A 15,891-nucleotide genomic window follows, 5' to 3' on the forward strand; every position below is an offset into this window, starting at 1 on the left:
GCTGTTTATATTGATCACCTCTCACAAAAGAATCAGGATATCCCAGCACTGAATGGTCTGACTATTGTAAAAAGGCAAAAAAGAGACAGCGAGCAATAAGAGGAAAGAGGACACACACACACCCTCAATTCTAACTGGAATTATTCTACTCCTTTGAAAGGGATAAGAAAAACTCCAGCAATCACTGATCCAGTTCAGATTGGCAATGACATAAGAGGAGGAGGAGTTTATATCCCATCTATAATGCCATCTTTATGGCTTGGGACCAGGTTATCTGAGGAACCTTCTCTTGCCAATCACATCTACCCGACTCATCAGAGAGGGAAGGGAGAGAATTTTGCCGGTCCCATCCCTGAAGGAGATACACCTGGTGGGACCCAGAAGAAGGGCCTTCTCCGTGGTGGCCCCCTCTCTCTAGAACATCATTTCCCCAGAGGTAAGAATGGCACCTCTTCCGGAAGGTGCTGAAGACCTGGTTCTGCCAGCGGGCCAGAGAAACCCAGAGTGGGATGGAGCCCATTAAATGGCTCGTGTGATCAGCTGTCGCTGGAGTGGGATGTAGGGGGTTGAGGGTAATTTTATTACATTAATTTATTTGACTTTTTAAATTAGTTTTACTGTTTTTAGATGTGGTTTTTATATTCTGTAAGCCACCTTGAGTCGCCATGGGCGGCAATATAAATTTAATAATAAATAAAATAAAATCTTGCCTCCAAGATCTCAAGGGTTTACCGACTCTGCAGCCCTCAGTTTGAAAAAAAAAAACCCTCTACATTACTGAACAAGAGTAACTTTCCTAAACTTTGTTCCCATTCTGACTATAGATAATGAGAAATGTAGTCAAAGTTCTCTGTTGCTAACTCCAAGGATGCCAAACTGAGAACGTGTATGTCACGTCCAGATGCATGTTCAATCTTTTTGCATTTGCATCACAATGTTGCATGAGAGGGTATAAAGATTGGTTATAGTCCAGTATACCGAGGGGACACTGATCAATGAAAATTATTCTGAATTTTGCAGGCACAGATCGCTTCCTGAAGCCTCTGGAAGGTGAAAAATGGTCCAACAGGCAAACCAGAAGTTTTTAGAAATCCTCTGGAGCCTAGGGAAGGCTAAAAACAAGTCCATCCCACGCAAAAAGTGGGAGTTGCACACATAGAATTATGGGTGTGGGCACGCCCACGCATGACCCCCCCACTGCATTCTCCCGCTTTTGGCATGTGATGGCAAAAAGGTTAGCCATCACTGATAGATAGATTAGATTAGATTAGATTAGATTAGATTAGATTAGATTAGATTAGATTAGATTAGATTAGATTAGATTAGATTAGATAGATAGATAGATAGATGATAGATAGATAGATAGATAGATAGATAGATAGATAGATAGATAGATAGACAGACAGACAGACAGATGGATTAGATAGGTAAGTAGGTAGATTGATTAGATAGATAGATAGATAGATAGATAGATAGATAGATAGATAGATAGATAGATGATAGATAGATAGCCATCGGTTTCCTCTATCTGAACTAGTCTAAACAATGTCTTCCACTCCTTAATTAAGTGATTTTCCTTTCCCCTGGCCCTCTACATGGCTAGAATTATTCCCGGTAAAATCCTCCATCTGTTTTACTCAAGCCCAGGAGAAAAGAGTTCTGTTTCTGGTGGCTTTGTTTTCTTTGTTTAATATACTACCTATTCTCCCAGGGCTTCTGGTAGATAACAACAAAACAAAAACCAAATCAAACAATAAGTAAGATGCCCATAATGAAAAATAAATGAAGAAATCAACAGCCAACAAAACACAGGTGGTAACATCCCCACCCATCCCCAAAACACTCCCCCCCAAGAGCTCTATTTTCCTTAGCCAGGGTTAATGCATTGAGCTGAGATGGCCAATGTATTGCCAAGTAACAAAATGTCAAACAGGCTGCCTTGAGTGCTTAAGTAGGGAGAAAGGCAGAATCTGCATTGCTTATTGGCATTTGGCATAACTCTACCTTGATTTCTTTAGGGCAATTAAAAAAGATAACAGACATTCAATATCCAGATCCTAGAGAAATGCTCCTACAGAACACAAAGAAGGTACATACTTGAATTTCAAATTGTAGCTGTGTGCAATGGGTTTCAGAGCTAGTCAAGTACAGATATTGGACATTAGCTACCATTATAGCTTTTTTATATTGATGTTTTTTTCATTTATTGTTAAAGGTAGTCCTTGACTTACAACCAAAATTAAGCCCAGAATGTCTGTGTCAACTCTGAAGTGAACTTGGCTGGGGACATTTTGGAGGCTTCAGGGTTGCCACAATGCAAAGAAGGGAGAGGGAGGGGGGAACATAGTTATGTGGGGTGTTCTGTAGCCAAAACAAAACAGTTTCCTGTGGGAACCAAGGACATTCCAACAAGTGGCTAGAGACAGGAGGAGTCAGTAACTAGGCAACTGGCCAGTGTCTTGATTGGACAGTGTGACTGTTTGGGGAAAGGGGGAACTTTTACTTTTTAATCACGTGAAAACCACAGGAATTTTCAGAGTCGGTTTTCATCAGTTTGTGCCAATATGATATCTCCAATAAAACTGTTCTTTGAAGAATCTGCTTGCCTCAGAATTCTGCTTTCTATGGGGCTTTTACTTGTAACCCTGACAGTCTGTTGATAAGTGAGACATTTGTTAAGTGAGTTTTGCCCCATTCTACAACCTTCCTTACCATAGTTAAGTGAACCATTTCAATTGTTAAGTTAATAACACAGCTGTTAATGAATCTGCCTTCCCCATTGACTTGGCTTGTCAGAAGGTCACCAAATCACATGATCCTGGGTCACTGCAACCATCATAAATATGAATCAGTTGCCAAGCAACCAAATTTTGATCACATGACCATGGGGATGCTGCTGCAATAGTCATGTGAAAAATGGTTCTATGTTGCTTTTTTCAGTGCCGTTCAGAGGTGGTATTCAGCAGGTTCTGGCCAGTTCTGGAGAACTGGTAGCGGACATTTTGAGTAGTTCGGAAAACCAGCAAATACCCCCTTTGACTGGCCCTGCCCCCATCTATTCTCTGCCTCCCAAGTCCCAGCTGATCGGGAGTAAATGGGGATTTTGCAGTATTCTTCCCCTGGAGCGGGAAGGGAATAGAGATTTTACAGTATCCTTCCCCGCCATGCCCACCAAGCCACGCCCACAGAACCGTTAGTAATAAAAACATTAATCCCACCACTGGTGCCATTGTAACTTTGAATGGTCACTATTGGCTGTTTACTAAAGGGTAAAGTGGGATGTCACATCTCTTGCCATTCAGCAGGATGCAGTTAATAAATAGATGCCCATCACTGAAAATATCCCCCAATTCTTTTTGTGTTTTTTTAAGACAAAAGAACAGTTTCTAGCTTTTATTTCCAAACTGGCTTTCTTTAGCAAGAACTGCATTGTTCATGCAAATTGAAGGCAATTATGCAATCCAGATCTAATTAGACTGATTGATATTGTCATATCAGCAAAACACATACCGTCCTTCAAAACCCTTTAAACATTTGCATTCAAACAGTATTATTATTTCCATCATTTTTTTCCAATAATTTGATTTTGTGTTCTTCAGTGATTCATGCTCATCAGACCCTGGGTTGAGGTGGGGGGGAGGAGGAAGGGTGGTCTCACAATTATTTTAATCACAATTCTCACCACTGATGCTAATAATACTTAAATATTTCCAGCTGGCTTCCCCGTATGGATCTCCATGAAAGGCTATAATTAAAATGTGTTTTCATCAGCTAGAGAACATGGTTGATTGACAAGGAACTGCTTATCCGAAAAAAAGTTGAGAAGGTTAGTATACATTTGGTGACCAGGAAGAAATGTTTGGACGATTTATCCTCCTTTCTTTGTACAGACTATAGCTTCAGCCACTTTCATTATACATTGCATGATACTTTGAAAGTTCAAGAATGTAACCTTCACATATTCTAGGCAACCCCCACAAATCTTTCTTTTACCTGTACTGTTTTTCTTCCCAACATAATTCAGCTATTGAAATTCAGGAGCACAATTTTCCAATTATGTGAAACAGGCAATCCCAAGAAAGAAAGAAAAACGGGTGTGCTAAAGATTCTATAGAAGTTTAAGAAGCCCCCAACTATTCTTAAATGTGGAAAGCATCCCTCAAATTCCAGTCCAGATCACCTCCATCAATATCATGTTCCCATTTAGCCATTAATTTTTGGAATGAAGATTAAATAGGCAATCCCTTCTGCAAAAAATATTAACAATAAAATGTTTAAAAATGGAGGAAAGCCTTACAGTGGAACTAAAGCAAATAAGCATGCAGTAGGGTGAGGACAAATAATAAAGGTAGAAGTATTTGGTGTTCCAATCCCAACTCCAGAAGACCTCAGTTCTGTATTTGACTTATTTTAATAAAGTTTATTTTTTCGAAGAAGATCGTACATGTCAAGTGTTGGGGGAAATCAGGACATTCAAGCAATTCAAACGAGTATAATGATTTATTGCAAGCTTAAGCTCTCTACAAGAATCTGAGCTACTAACGGTCAAGGGAATGAGGGAGAAATAAGAAGGCATTCAAGGTGGGCTATACAATACAATACAATAGTAGAGTTGGAAGGGACCTTGGAGGTCTTCTAGTCCAACCCCCTGCCTAGGCAGGAATCCCTATACCGTTTCAGGCAAATGGCTATCCAACATCTTCTTAAAGACTTCCAGTGTTGGGGCATTCACAATTTCTGGAGGCAAGCTGTTCCACTGATTAATTGTTCTCACTGTCAGGAAATTTCTCCTCAGTTCTAAGTTGCTTCTCTCCTTGATTAGTTTCCACCCATTGCTTCTTGTTCTACCCTCAGGTGCCTTGGAAAATAGTTTGACTCCCTCTTCTTTGTGGCAACCTCTGAGATATTGGAACAATGACTTAGACTTAGGTCTAAGGCTAGACTTAGATCAATGGTGGGCTGCTGACAGTTCAGATCAGTTCAGAAAAACCGGTAGTTCCAATGATCAGTTGGCCCTGCCCACCTGCCCTCTCCCTATCCTGTCCTATATTTCCTTCTTTCTGACTCAACTGATTCACACAGCACAGCTGATTTCCCTGCCTCCACTGTTCTACTTACCAGGGCTGCCTTAGAAGGTAAGGAGCTGAGTTTCAAATTGCTGTATTTTGAACATGCAAGCGTGTTGTTCCCAAAGCGCGCAATCATCGAATCAGTTATTAAAGTGGTTGCAGCCCACCATTGACTTAGATCTCTTGCAATTTGCAGGGATTCATGATTTATTATGTGTTTGACCCCCTCCCTCGGGTTCAGCCTGGTCATCTCCTACATCACAATCTCTTTTGGAATTCTAACAATCTTTCTTTCTTTCTTTCTTCCTTCCTTTCTCTTTTTTTCTTTTTTCTTTCTTATGCTATTTATTTATTTATTCGTTTTATTTATTAACTTTTAATGACACCCATCTCCCCTGTAAGATGGCTCTTCACCTTGCTATCTTCCAGAATGTTGGGAATGCAATTTATGAAATCTCCAGCCAGCATGGCTGACTGTTGTTTTTCTCAATTGTTTCTCCCTCATGAACTTACCTGGTGGGCATCTTCTCACGAGGATTATCTGTCAAGAGAGTTTTTGGTTTAATTCTTATAAGCTTACTTACAAGCTGATTCAACTGCTATCAACAATAGTATCAAAACCCCTTGTGGTCTGTTGACCTCCTTTACATTGCATTCAACATCTAAGCATCAAGGTCTTCTCTGGTGACTCTTGCCATCTCGTCATGTGTCCAAAATATTTACATTTTAAGTTTATTATGAATGCTTCCAATAAGGTTTGTGCTGAATTATTTGTTCTTCAGTCTGAGGTATTCTGAAAATTTTTCTCCAGCACATAAAAACATCAAATTTTGTTTGTTCAGCCTTTCTGAACTTCAGCTACATTGACTTACTGACTGATTGATTGAAAATTTTATATATCACCAATCCCAAGATTCTGAGCAGTGTGCAATAATATAAACAACCCAACAGCCCAATACGTGATGGACTCCCAATACCAAAAATCTGTATAAAAAGAAAAGTTTTAAAAGTTTTAAACCACTTCTTAAAAGGGGAGGCAGATGCACATCTGGGGTTCATTCCATATGTTCCACCAAGATAGGAACTTGAGCAATTCTTCTAAATGTCCTATCCAGGCAGTTAGGATAGGTTGCATCAAGCAGTCTCTTTCACAACTACATGTTAGAAGAGGGAAAACCCTATTACATTTGCTGTTGGGAATGATGACTCTGCAGTTTAGTACTTTGCTTCTACTTCTCACAATGTTCCTCCCAAGCAGCAGATGTGTCTTTATCTCATAGTTATGGTCACCCTAACCCTGTGAAAATTTTAGTCCAAGATGGTATATTCTGTTATTACTTTAGCTTCTCCAATTGTCATTTTGAGGTTGACGTTGCTTATTGTCATGATCTTTGTCATGCCTTCAGCTTATAGTTATGTATATACTGTTGTTGTTGTTGTTGTTGTTGTTGTTGTTCTCTGGTGTGTGTTGAGCACCATATAATGCCCGGGGAACGTTGGCTTTGGTAGCATTTTTGAGTACCATACATATGTCCTGATAAGCCAAATACAATTTTGTAATGATCTGAAGTAACAGAAACATATAGAGCAAGAGTGTCAAATTCTATTTCATTAAGGGTCATATCAGGGTTGCGTTTGAGGCCCTGGGGGATGTGGTTGTGGGATGTGTGGTCAACTCGACGTCACTCATTGAGGTTCTATTTTTGGCCACGACGGCCTCCTGTCGCCTTCTCCCAGGGAAAATAGAGCCCGGGGAAGTAGCACGAAAGTGGAGTCTGGGTGGGTTATGCACAGTCTCCCCAAGTTCCATTTTCACTGGAAGAAGGTTGCAGGAGGTCATCATGGCCGAAAACAGAGTCTGTTTCTGCTGGAAGAGACAGCAGGCCAGTCCTTCACTGTGTCCAGGGCAGGCCGCCAGATCTAAGCACCCCCCGAGCTGGATGTGGCCCATGGATCTTGAGTTTGACACCCCTGAGCTAGAGGAATCCATCTTAGACTGTGACATATGTTCTTCTGAAGACAAAATCTATATCCCATACATAGCATTGCTGTTTCATCACTGTTGAAAGAATTCCTGTTCTTTAATAAAGTATCAAGATTTACATTTACGGGCTGGTGGATTAAAGGATAGGATGGTTTAGCTGCATGCCAAGCTACACACAGGGTAACGTATAGTGAGGACAAAACAATCTTGGTTTTTGATTATTTGAACAAAAGAAGAGTAATAAACTAATCTTTATATTCTCTTCTTTCTCTTTCAACACAGACTCTTTCAGCCTTACTTCCTTATTTCCATCTGTCTGTTTGTCCATCCTCCTTTTTTCCAGCCATCAAAATGGATGTATGAGTGTATTATTTCTTGATCTTTTTTCCCAGTAATTTTAATTCCAAATTCTATTTCTTCCAGTCGTGTATTTTGCCTTCTTTTGCTTTTTGCATTTGGGAATATTGTATTTTGCTCTAATAAAGTCATAAATTTGCATCAAAAATTGTTTAGACAGTCCATTTATCAAATCTAATCGATTAAATCAATTCTTTATCTTTATTGCTAATCTGAAGGAATGTTGCTGATGTCATACTTTGTTTGTCTGATGATGGTATCTGTCTTTTTTAGTTTGAGTTGTAAATTTGCAAAGAGTTTATGATCTGAGCTACAGTCAGCACTAGTTCTTTTATTTCCTGACTGAATAAAGACTAAATTATATAAAGGACAACTAAACAGTAAAGATGCCTGATAGAGGATTGAACTAAGTAAGCACCAAAATATTCCCCATGGCACTATTGATATTTGGGGTGACCGATGTTACATACTCTCACTGTCATTGAGTTCATTTTCCTCCCCTTGTCCAATAAAGAATTCTATTCTGTTCTATTCTATTCTATTCTATTCTATAGAGATAAATCGATCTGGGGTAATATGATTTGTTGGTCCATAAGGAGGAAGCAGAATGGCACAATCCCTTTTTAAACATTTTAACATATGGTATAAACAAGAACTATGCAATATTTCAAGATGGATTGTAAACACATTATTTTATTACAATTGAAGTTAACTTTGTTAGGATATTCTCTTAGTGCATACTTGAGACAATTCAAATGACTGGAGTATTGTATCATATCTCCAGATGCTACCAAATATAGCCTTAGTCTGCAGAGAAATACTCTGCAGAAATGATCGAATGGGTCCATCTACCCAAAGTCTCACCCAGGGGTGAGCTTCAAAAATATCAGCAATGGGTTCACTGCCCAGTTGCTGGGTAGGTGTGGCCATGGTAGGTATGGCCTAATGGCCTCGTGCACCATGGTGTGTGTGGGGGGGCGGGGTTCCGCCATCCCTGGGCTCTGGATGCTTTCTTGAGCCTCTGGGAGGGTGAAAACTGCTTCCCCCAGGTTCTGGAGGCCCTCCGGAGGCTGGAAACCAGGCCTGTTTCTGGCCTTCCAGAACTTCTGGAAGGTCCGTTTTCCCCCCTCCCTGAGCCTCCGCACAGGCCCTGCACTTACCTGGCATCCAAAAAGGACCACGTGGAGACTCCTGGGAGGGGAGGGGCAAGGTGAGCGAGGTGGGGCAGGGTGGGTGGGGCCAGCCAGGGGTAGGATTTGGAGGTTCTCTGAACTGGCCATAACATTAGCTACATGTTGTCCCTAACCCGGGCTAACCCATAGTAGCCCACGTCTAGTCTCACCCCCTTTTGTGCTGGCATCATGACACTGCAACCCATGGGAGTTGTAGAACTTTTCCAGAGAGCCAGTTTGTCTAATGGTTAAGGCACTAGACTAGAAAGTGGAAGATTGTGAATTTTAATCCCGCCTTAGCAATGAAAAATATTTGGGTGACCTTGGGCCAGTTATTCTCCCTCAGCCCAACTCACTTCACAATATAGTTGTTGTGGAGACGACAGAGGGAGGAAGATGTTTTGGTTATGTTATAACTACCATGGGTTATTTGGCAAAATTATAAAGACAGGATATGTACATACATACATCTTTTTTATGGCTTAGGTTTCAAGCTTCCTTCGAATCTTCTTCTACCTATAACCTGCCAAATTCTTCTCTCTTCAATTTCTTCCTCCTTCTGAATATAAATGATACAAATTGGAATATAAATATAAATTGGGAGAAAGTATTCTGCATTATTGTAGTTTGAGTGATACTTCTAACAGTCAACCATAACCAATCTTCCACAAACCCCCAAAACTTTAACTTTGGACTGTCTACTGTTGACTTCACCCCATTCCTAAGAGGGGCATGCATAAGCACACCAACGTGCCTACCGTCCCTGTCCTAATATTCTATTGCATTTGTATTCATTTCATATATTCATAATTATGTATATACATATAGCTGTAATCTAATTGCAGAACTGCATTCAGTTCTGAATGAACTGAATGCATTCAGTTCTGAACTGCATTCAGTTCTGAACTGCATTCAGTTCTGGTCGCCACGGTGTAAAAAAGATGTGGAGACTCTAGAAAGAGTGCAGAGAAGAGCAACAAAGATGATTAGGGGACTGGAGACTAAAACATATGAAGAACGGTTGCAGGAACTGGGTATGTCTAGCTTAATAGAAAGAAGGACTAGGGGAGACATGATAGCAGTGTTCCAATATCTCAGGGGTTGCCACAAAGAAGAGGGAGTCAAACTATTTTCCAAGGCACCTGAGGGTAGAACAAGAAGCAATGGGTGGAAACTAATCAAGGAGAGAAGCAACTTAGAACTGGGGAGAAATATCCTGATAGTTAGAACAATTAATCAGTGGAACAGCTTGCCTCCAGAAGTTGTGAATGCCCCAACACTGGAAGTCTTTAAGAAGATGTTGGATAGCTATTTGTCTGAAACGGTATAGGGTTTCCTGCCTAGGCAGGGGGTTGGACTAGAAGACCTCCAAGGTCCCTTCCAACTCTACTATTGTATTGTATGGTATTGTATTGTATTGCTAATTCGTGCTTGACAAAATAAATAAAATAAAATATAAATAAATAAACATATGGAAAACAGGCATTTCGATTTTCCCAGGAAAAACCTCCCAAGGTCACAAAACTGTCCTATTTACCAGGACCTAGTCACTACCAACCTGCACAACAACAGGAGTACCACATTACTCATTTCAACTAAAGTTACCGTATCTGGACTATAAAATTCCAAGTATATACTAGGAAGCAGCAAATAGATTGTCCTTGAAAGGGCTTTTTATCCCTTTGCTGCCATCTGCCAATAGCTTTTTGCAGCCCATATATAGGCATCCAGATTGCACCCGCACAAGCACTTGAATTTACAGATTAATCGTAATAAACATGTAAAGGTATATAAATTAACACTCCCCATTATTTAAACAATCCAGTCATCCAATTCTATTATTATTGTTGTTATTATATTGTTAACTTATGGCACTTGGAGAACTAAAAGTTTGGCCTTCAGCAGATGAGCAATGCCGCCTCTGCCTGCCTTTTCTAAAATTCAGTTAGCCACAGCTCTGCACAGCAGGAAACTTCTTTTGCAGGCTGAATTTTTGCTGGTTCTTATCTATCTCACAGTGCCAGAATTGGAGACAATAGTCAGCTAACAGCCTGTTCTTTTTCCCGAGTTCCCATTTCAAATGGAGCTTTTTGTGGCTTGAAACTCTTTCTCTCTCTCTCTCTCTCCTTCCTCCCCTCCTACTGTGGGACGTGCAGGGCAGAATGATCAATATACAAAATGTTTTCTTCTGATTAGCATTGGCCCTCCTCCCTTTTCCAAAACATCCTTCTGGCCAAGCTCCCCCCTCCCGAAACACATCACTCTGATGATTACATTATGCTTTTCTTCCTGTGCTGTCACACTCATGCACACATACACACCATGGCTGTAAAGAGCCTTCATTAAGGCTTCCAAGCCTGAATTCCCAGTGCCGGCACCAGCTCAATCCCAATGAATTCTACAGGCTACTCAATGAAACCAACATTAGTCCTCAAGGCAAGGCAAGCCCAATCCACTAGACTAAAGCACGTTCCCAAGGCAAAAGTGAGTTCCAAGACAAAGGCAAATCCACAGACCAAGGCAAGACAAGGCAGAGGCAACAGCTGAAGAGTCACCATTCAAAGTTCAAGGCAAAAACACACAGCAGGGGGGGGAAACACATTGTTCCTAGCATCACCTCCATCTGTCTGCTGAGCTAAATTAGCCAGCTTCTCATGCAGCCCATCAAGAGGCATGAGTAATCTGGCTGACCTTCTCTGCTCCTGCCTTTTCTCTGCCCTACGTGTTCTTGCATCAGATGCAGAAGGCTGTTCCACTTCTCCACAGTGATGACTGACTGGCTGCAGCTGCATGCTTTCCCCACCTGACACCTTAGGGTTGTCCTGCTACAGCTGTGCTTCTGCCAAATCCCTCTCAAACGGCTACTTGGAGCCATTGTACAAATCCCCTCTAGATGTGCCTGGAAGTGGTTCATCCTCCTGTGAGCTGACATCTGGAGAGGTCCAGGGGAGTCATCACACTTCCTTTCCTTTCCTTTCTTTTCCTCTCCTCTTTCTTTTGCTTTGCTTTCCTCTATTTGTCTGAAAAGTATTTATGTAAAATAAAAGTCAGAAATGTCAGAAATTATTCCCCCCTATATTAAAATCCTGAAACAATATGGTAAATAGTAACATTTAAGGTAAAGGTAAAGGTTCCCCCCGCACACTGCTCATCTCCGATTCAAAGCCGAAGAGCCAGCGCTGACCGAAGACATCTCCGTGGTCATGTGGCCAGCATGACTTAATGCCGAAGGTGTTACCTTTGCACCAAAGGTGGTTCCTATTTTTCTACTTGTATTTTTACCTGCTTTCGAACTTCCACAATGGCAGATGCTGAGAGAATTAATGGAAGCTCACTCTGTTATGTGCCACTAGGGATTCAAACTCCTGAACTGCCGACCTTTCTGCTCAACAAGCTCAGAGTCTTAGCCACTGAGCCAATGTGTCCCTTTTTAACATTTACCTGCAGGTAAAAACAAAATCCTCTAAAGATCCTTCTGGAAACAAATTTCAGAGTTTCACAGAAACAGAGTGGTGTGAATAATAGCTAAGCAAAGTCTGCCTAATGTATATCTCCTCCTAGAAAAAAAACATGGTGAGAGTAACAAGAAGTTACACATACTCTGTAAACTTTACTATGCTCTGTTCCCAGTGCTTTTGGAACTGGCCATACACTGGGATTTAAGTTTCCCTACTTGCAAAAGTACAATGTTGCTATAAGCATGTTGATCTTTTTAGACCTTTTATAAGAAAAATGGAAGACTCCTCTGACTTATAAAATCAATCTCCACCCACCCCCAGCGTGTTCTAGTAAATCATTTAAGAGATTTTTTTTAATTAAAAACCAGAACAACAATTTGTTAGCCTGCAAGCTCTTTCCCAAAATGGACAGTTAAGCAAAATGGATCTATTCTCCACCACACACCTCAAATGAGCAGGGATTTGAAGTTGGATCTCTTAACAGATCCGGGTGAAGCATCATTATATCATATGAACATCCAGGTTACTCAATGCAAAGAAATTGGCTGATTTTAGGAGACAAGAGCCAAATGCAAACAGAAGTGTAAACAGAATACGAATAATATATTTTGTGTTTGGCGAGATCTGTAACCGGGAGAAATGTGAAAATAAATTAGTAATGTGGAGGATATAAATTAATAATGCAGGAGATTTCAGAAGGGTCACTTGAAAACACTCACTTCAGATAGTTTTCCCTCTTCACAATGAAACCTGGACATTTTTGAGCCTCGGTGTCAACTCAGTGCTCATTCTCCGTATTCATCGGAGGTCTTAGGACTCTGATGTTCATATCTGCCTGCAAAAAAAAATGTGCCTTAGCAACAGTGCATTTAAATTTCACACAGACACACGTTCCTTCATGCAAAGAAGTATACAGGAGGTATGGGGGGGAAAGAGTCACTCAGGCCCACTTCTATTACCATGGTAACCCAGGAGCTGAGATTTAGCTTTTTATTGGCATTGCCTAAAATATTACTCTCCAGAGGCTGTCAAAATTATTTCATTTTTAGATGTTAAACAGGACAAAAAAATTTTTTTTAGAGAAAACAACTAGTGATGTTCAGAAGCCAAAATATCAGATACAGCTAAGATTCCCACTCAGCAAAAAACAAAAATCAACAGTGTGCAAGCTTCTGTGCAATTTTAAAGAAATTATACAGGTTTATTGCATTCAAAGCAAGCGAGAAAAGATAAGAATACTGTACCCAAAGAACATAGGACAAAGGAACTGGCTTTTTGAGCATGGGAACAAAGGACTGGGACCTGCACACACACATAGCAATGGCAATGGCACTTAGACTTATATACCGCTTTTTGGTGCTTTACAGCCCTCTCTAAAAGGTTTACAGAGTCAGCACATTGCTCCCAACAATCTGGGTCCTCATTTTACCCACCTTGGAAGGATGGAAAACTGAGTCAACCTTGAGCCTGGTGGGATTTGAACTGCCAAAATGCAGGCAGGCAGCAGAAGTAGCCTGCAGTACTGCATTCTAACCACTGCGCCATCGTGGCTCATTCATGCATGCATACCAGTGCATACCAATGGTGGGATTCAAAAATTTTATTACCAGTTCTGTGGGCATGGCATGGCTTGGTGGGTGTCTGGGAGTATAATGGTGACTGGGGTGGCCCAGCAGGAGCTGGTGGAGCGGCCACCAGACTCTGACAGTGAGGGTCCCTATGAGTCAGCTCTGGAGGATGTGGAGGACTCTGGGCAGGGTTCTGACTCCGAGCAGGGATCGGAGAGTCTGGTCGGCCACCAGGAGGCGCCTGAGGCATGGAGCAGCGGTGAAAGCCAAAGGAAGGGGGCTCCTGATGTCATGCCTTGGAGCAGTGGGGAGGAGTCACAGGACAATGAGTCAGACATCAGCAGTGAGTTATTGGATGCTCGTTACCAATGCGCTAACAGGCGTAAGGAGCAAGTGCGCAGTTACAGGAGGTAATTGCTCTCAGCTGCTGTTAATTAGACTCATCTCCAGACTATAAAAGGACTGATTGTGCACACTCCCTTTGCAGAAGTCAACGCATGAACTAATGTGGGAGAACAGTCTTGTGAGCGTGGCAGGCTGGATTGCTGCCAGTGCTATCAGTGCCGAGTTGTGATGAAGGCTTGTTTGTGTTGGATTGCTGCCAAGGACCTGTCTGTCTGTCAATAAATCCGGTACCTTATCTGGGGCTCGGAGTGTGTGTGTGTGTTGGTGGAGGGGTCAGAACAGGTGACATACAATGGAGATTACATGAAAACAAAGGTTTTTTTAAGTGTGCAGTATTGCCCATGACAACAAAGCTTTTCAGTACATTGTTCTTTTGTTCTAATGTGCCTGCCAGAGGTGACTAAGCTTGAAGCTTATGTTCACCTACCTTAATATATAAGTCCTTTTCAGGGGGAAAAAAGGGTAGTATAAGTCCTTTGTGCTTCTTGCTGCATTATCTCCAGATGTGGTGCAGAAAACTGCTGAATCTCTTTCTCCAGAAAATGGCTCTCTCAGATTTAGATTGATGCTTTCTCCTTCAAGACCAGGGGTGAAATTCAGCAGGTTCTGACAGGTTCTGGAGGACCAGTAGCAGAAATTTTGAGTAGTTGGAGAACCAGCAAATACCACCTCTAAATAAGATACAGGCATGCACAGAGATGGACAGACTGACTCTAAAGCTCAAAGACAAGGGTGAGACAGAATATCACGAAATCTGGGATAAATGGTACCGATAGTTAGAAATGAGGGGAAAAAGCCGGACAGAAAAACACAGACAAGTTAAGAATTGGAAAATATGGTATTAAGAATGTGTGATAGGTAGGAATCGGATATGTATTTGTATGATTAGTAATTACATAATAGAAAGGATCAACAGACAGGTAATCTGACTGACTACATACACCTATGTAATGGATATAACATGTAATTGTTGTAAGATCTAATCACTACATGGAAACATTTATGCCAGAAATGTTGCACTATGTCCAATGTTTTTAATGTTTATCTAATAAAAAAACTTTTTAGTTTTTTTTTAAAAAAACCACCTCTAGTTAACCCAGCATGGGGTGGGAATGGAGATTTTGCAATATCCTTCCCCCAGGAGTGGGGAGGAAATGGGGTTTTTACAGTACCCTTCCCCTGCTATGCTCACCAAGCCACACCCACAGAACCAGTAATAAAAAAAATATGTGAATTTCACCATTGTTCTAGACATCTACTTTTTCATTTTAACAAGTCATATGGGGGGGGGGCACTAGCAGGGCTCTAAGTATTCCTACCCCTAACGCTATCCTTATACCTAATCCTAACCCTAACCCTCATTTCATTTTCAGTGGTAATGGGATTTTCCTATGTATTTTAAAGGCACAGTTAAAGTTTTGATTGTGCAGTCATGTCCAATATAAGGGGGGGGGGATTTTTTAGCTGAGGGAACCAGCATTGTCTGAAGACACTTTCTGTAGTCATGTAGCCAGTATGACTACACCAAAGGTTCATGGAACGCTGTTACCTTTCCACTGAATTGATATTTCTTTATCTACTCGCATTTGTATGCTTTGCAACTGCTAGGTGGGCAGGACTGGGACAAGGATGGGACCTCATCCCATCATATGGCATTTGGGTCTGGAACCCAGGCTGTTAGCTCTCTGACAAGTTCATCTTTAACTATTGAGCCATTGCAAACACACAAACACACACACACACACACACACACACACACACACATTTTACTGCTTGCCAAAACAAGTCAAAAGAAAAAGCTGTAATCATTGTTTTCCTCAGAGAAACTTTTAAAAATTTATCCCCGATATCAGTTTTGGCCCTGACTCCAAGGAGATC

The sequence above is a fragment of the Natrix helvetica genome (genome assembly GCF_964273705.1).
Source record: "Natrix helvetica genome assembly, chromosome: 1".
Lineage (NCBI taxonomy): Eukaryota > Metazoa > Chordata > Lepidosauria > Squamata > Natricidae > Natrix > Natrix helvetica.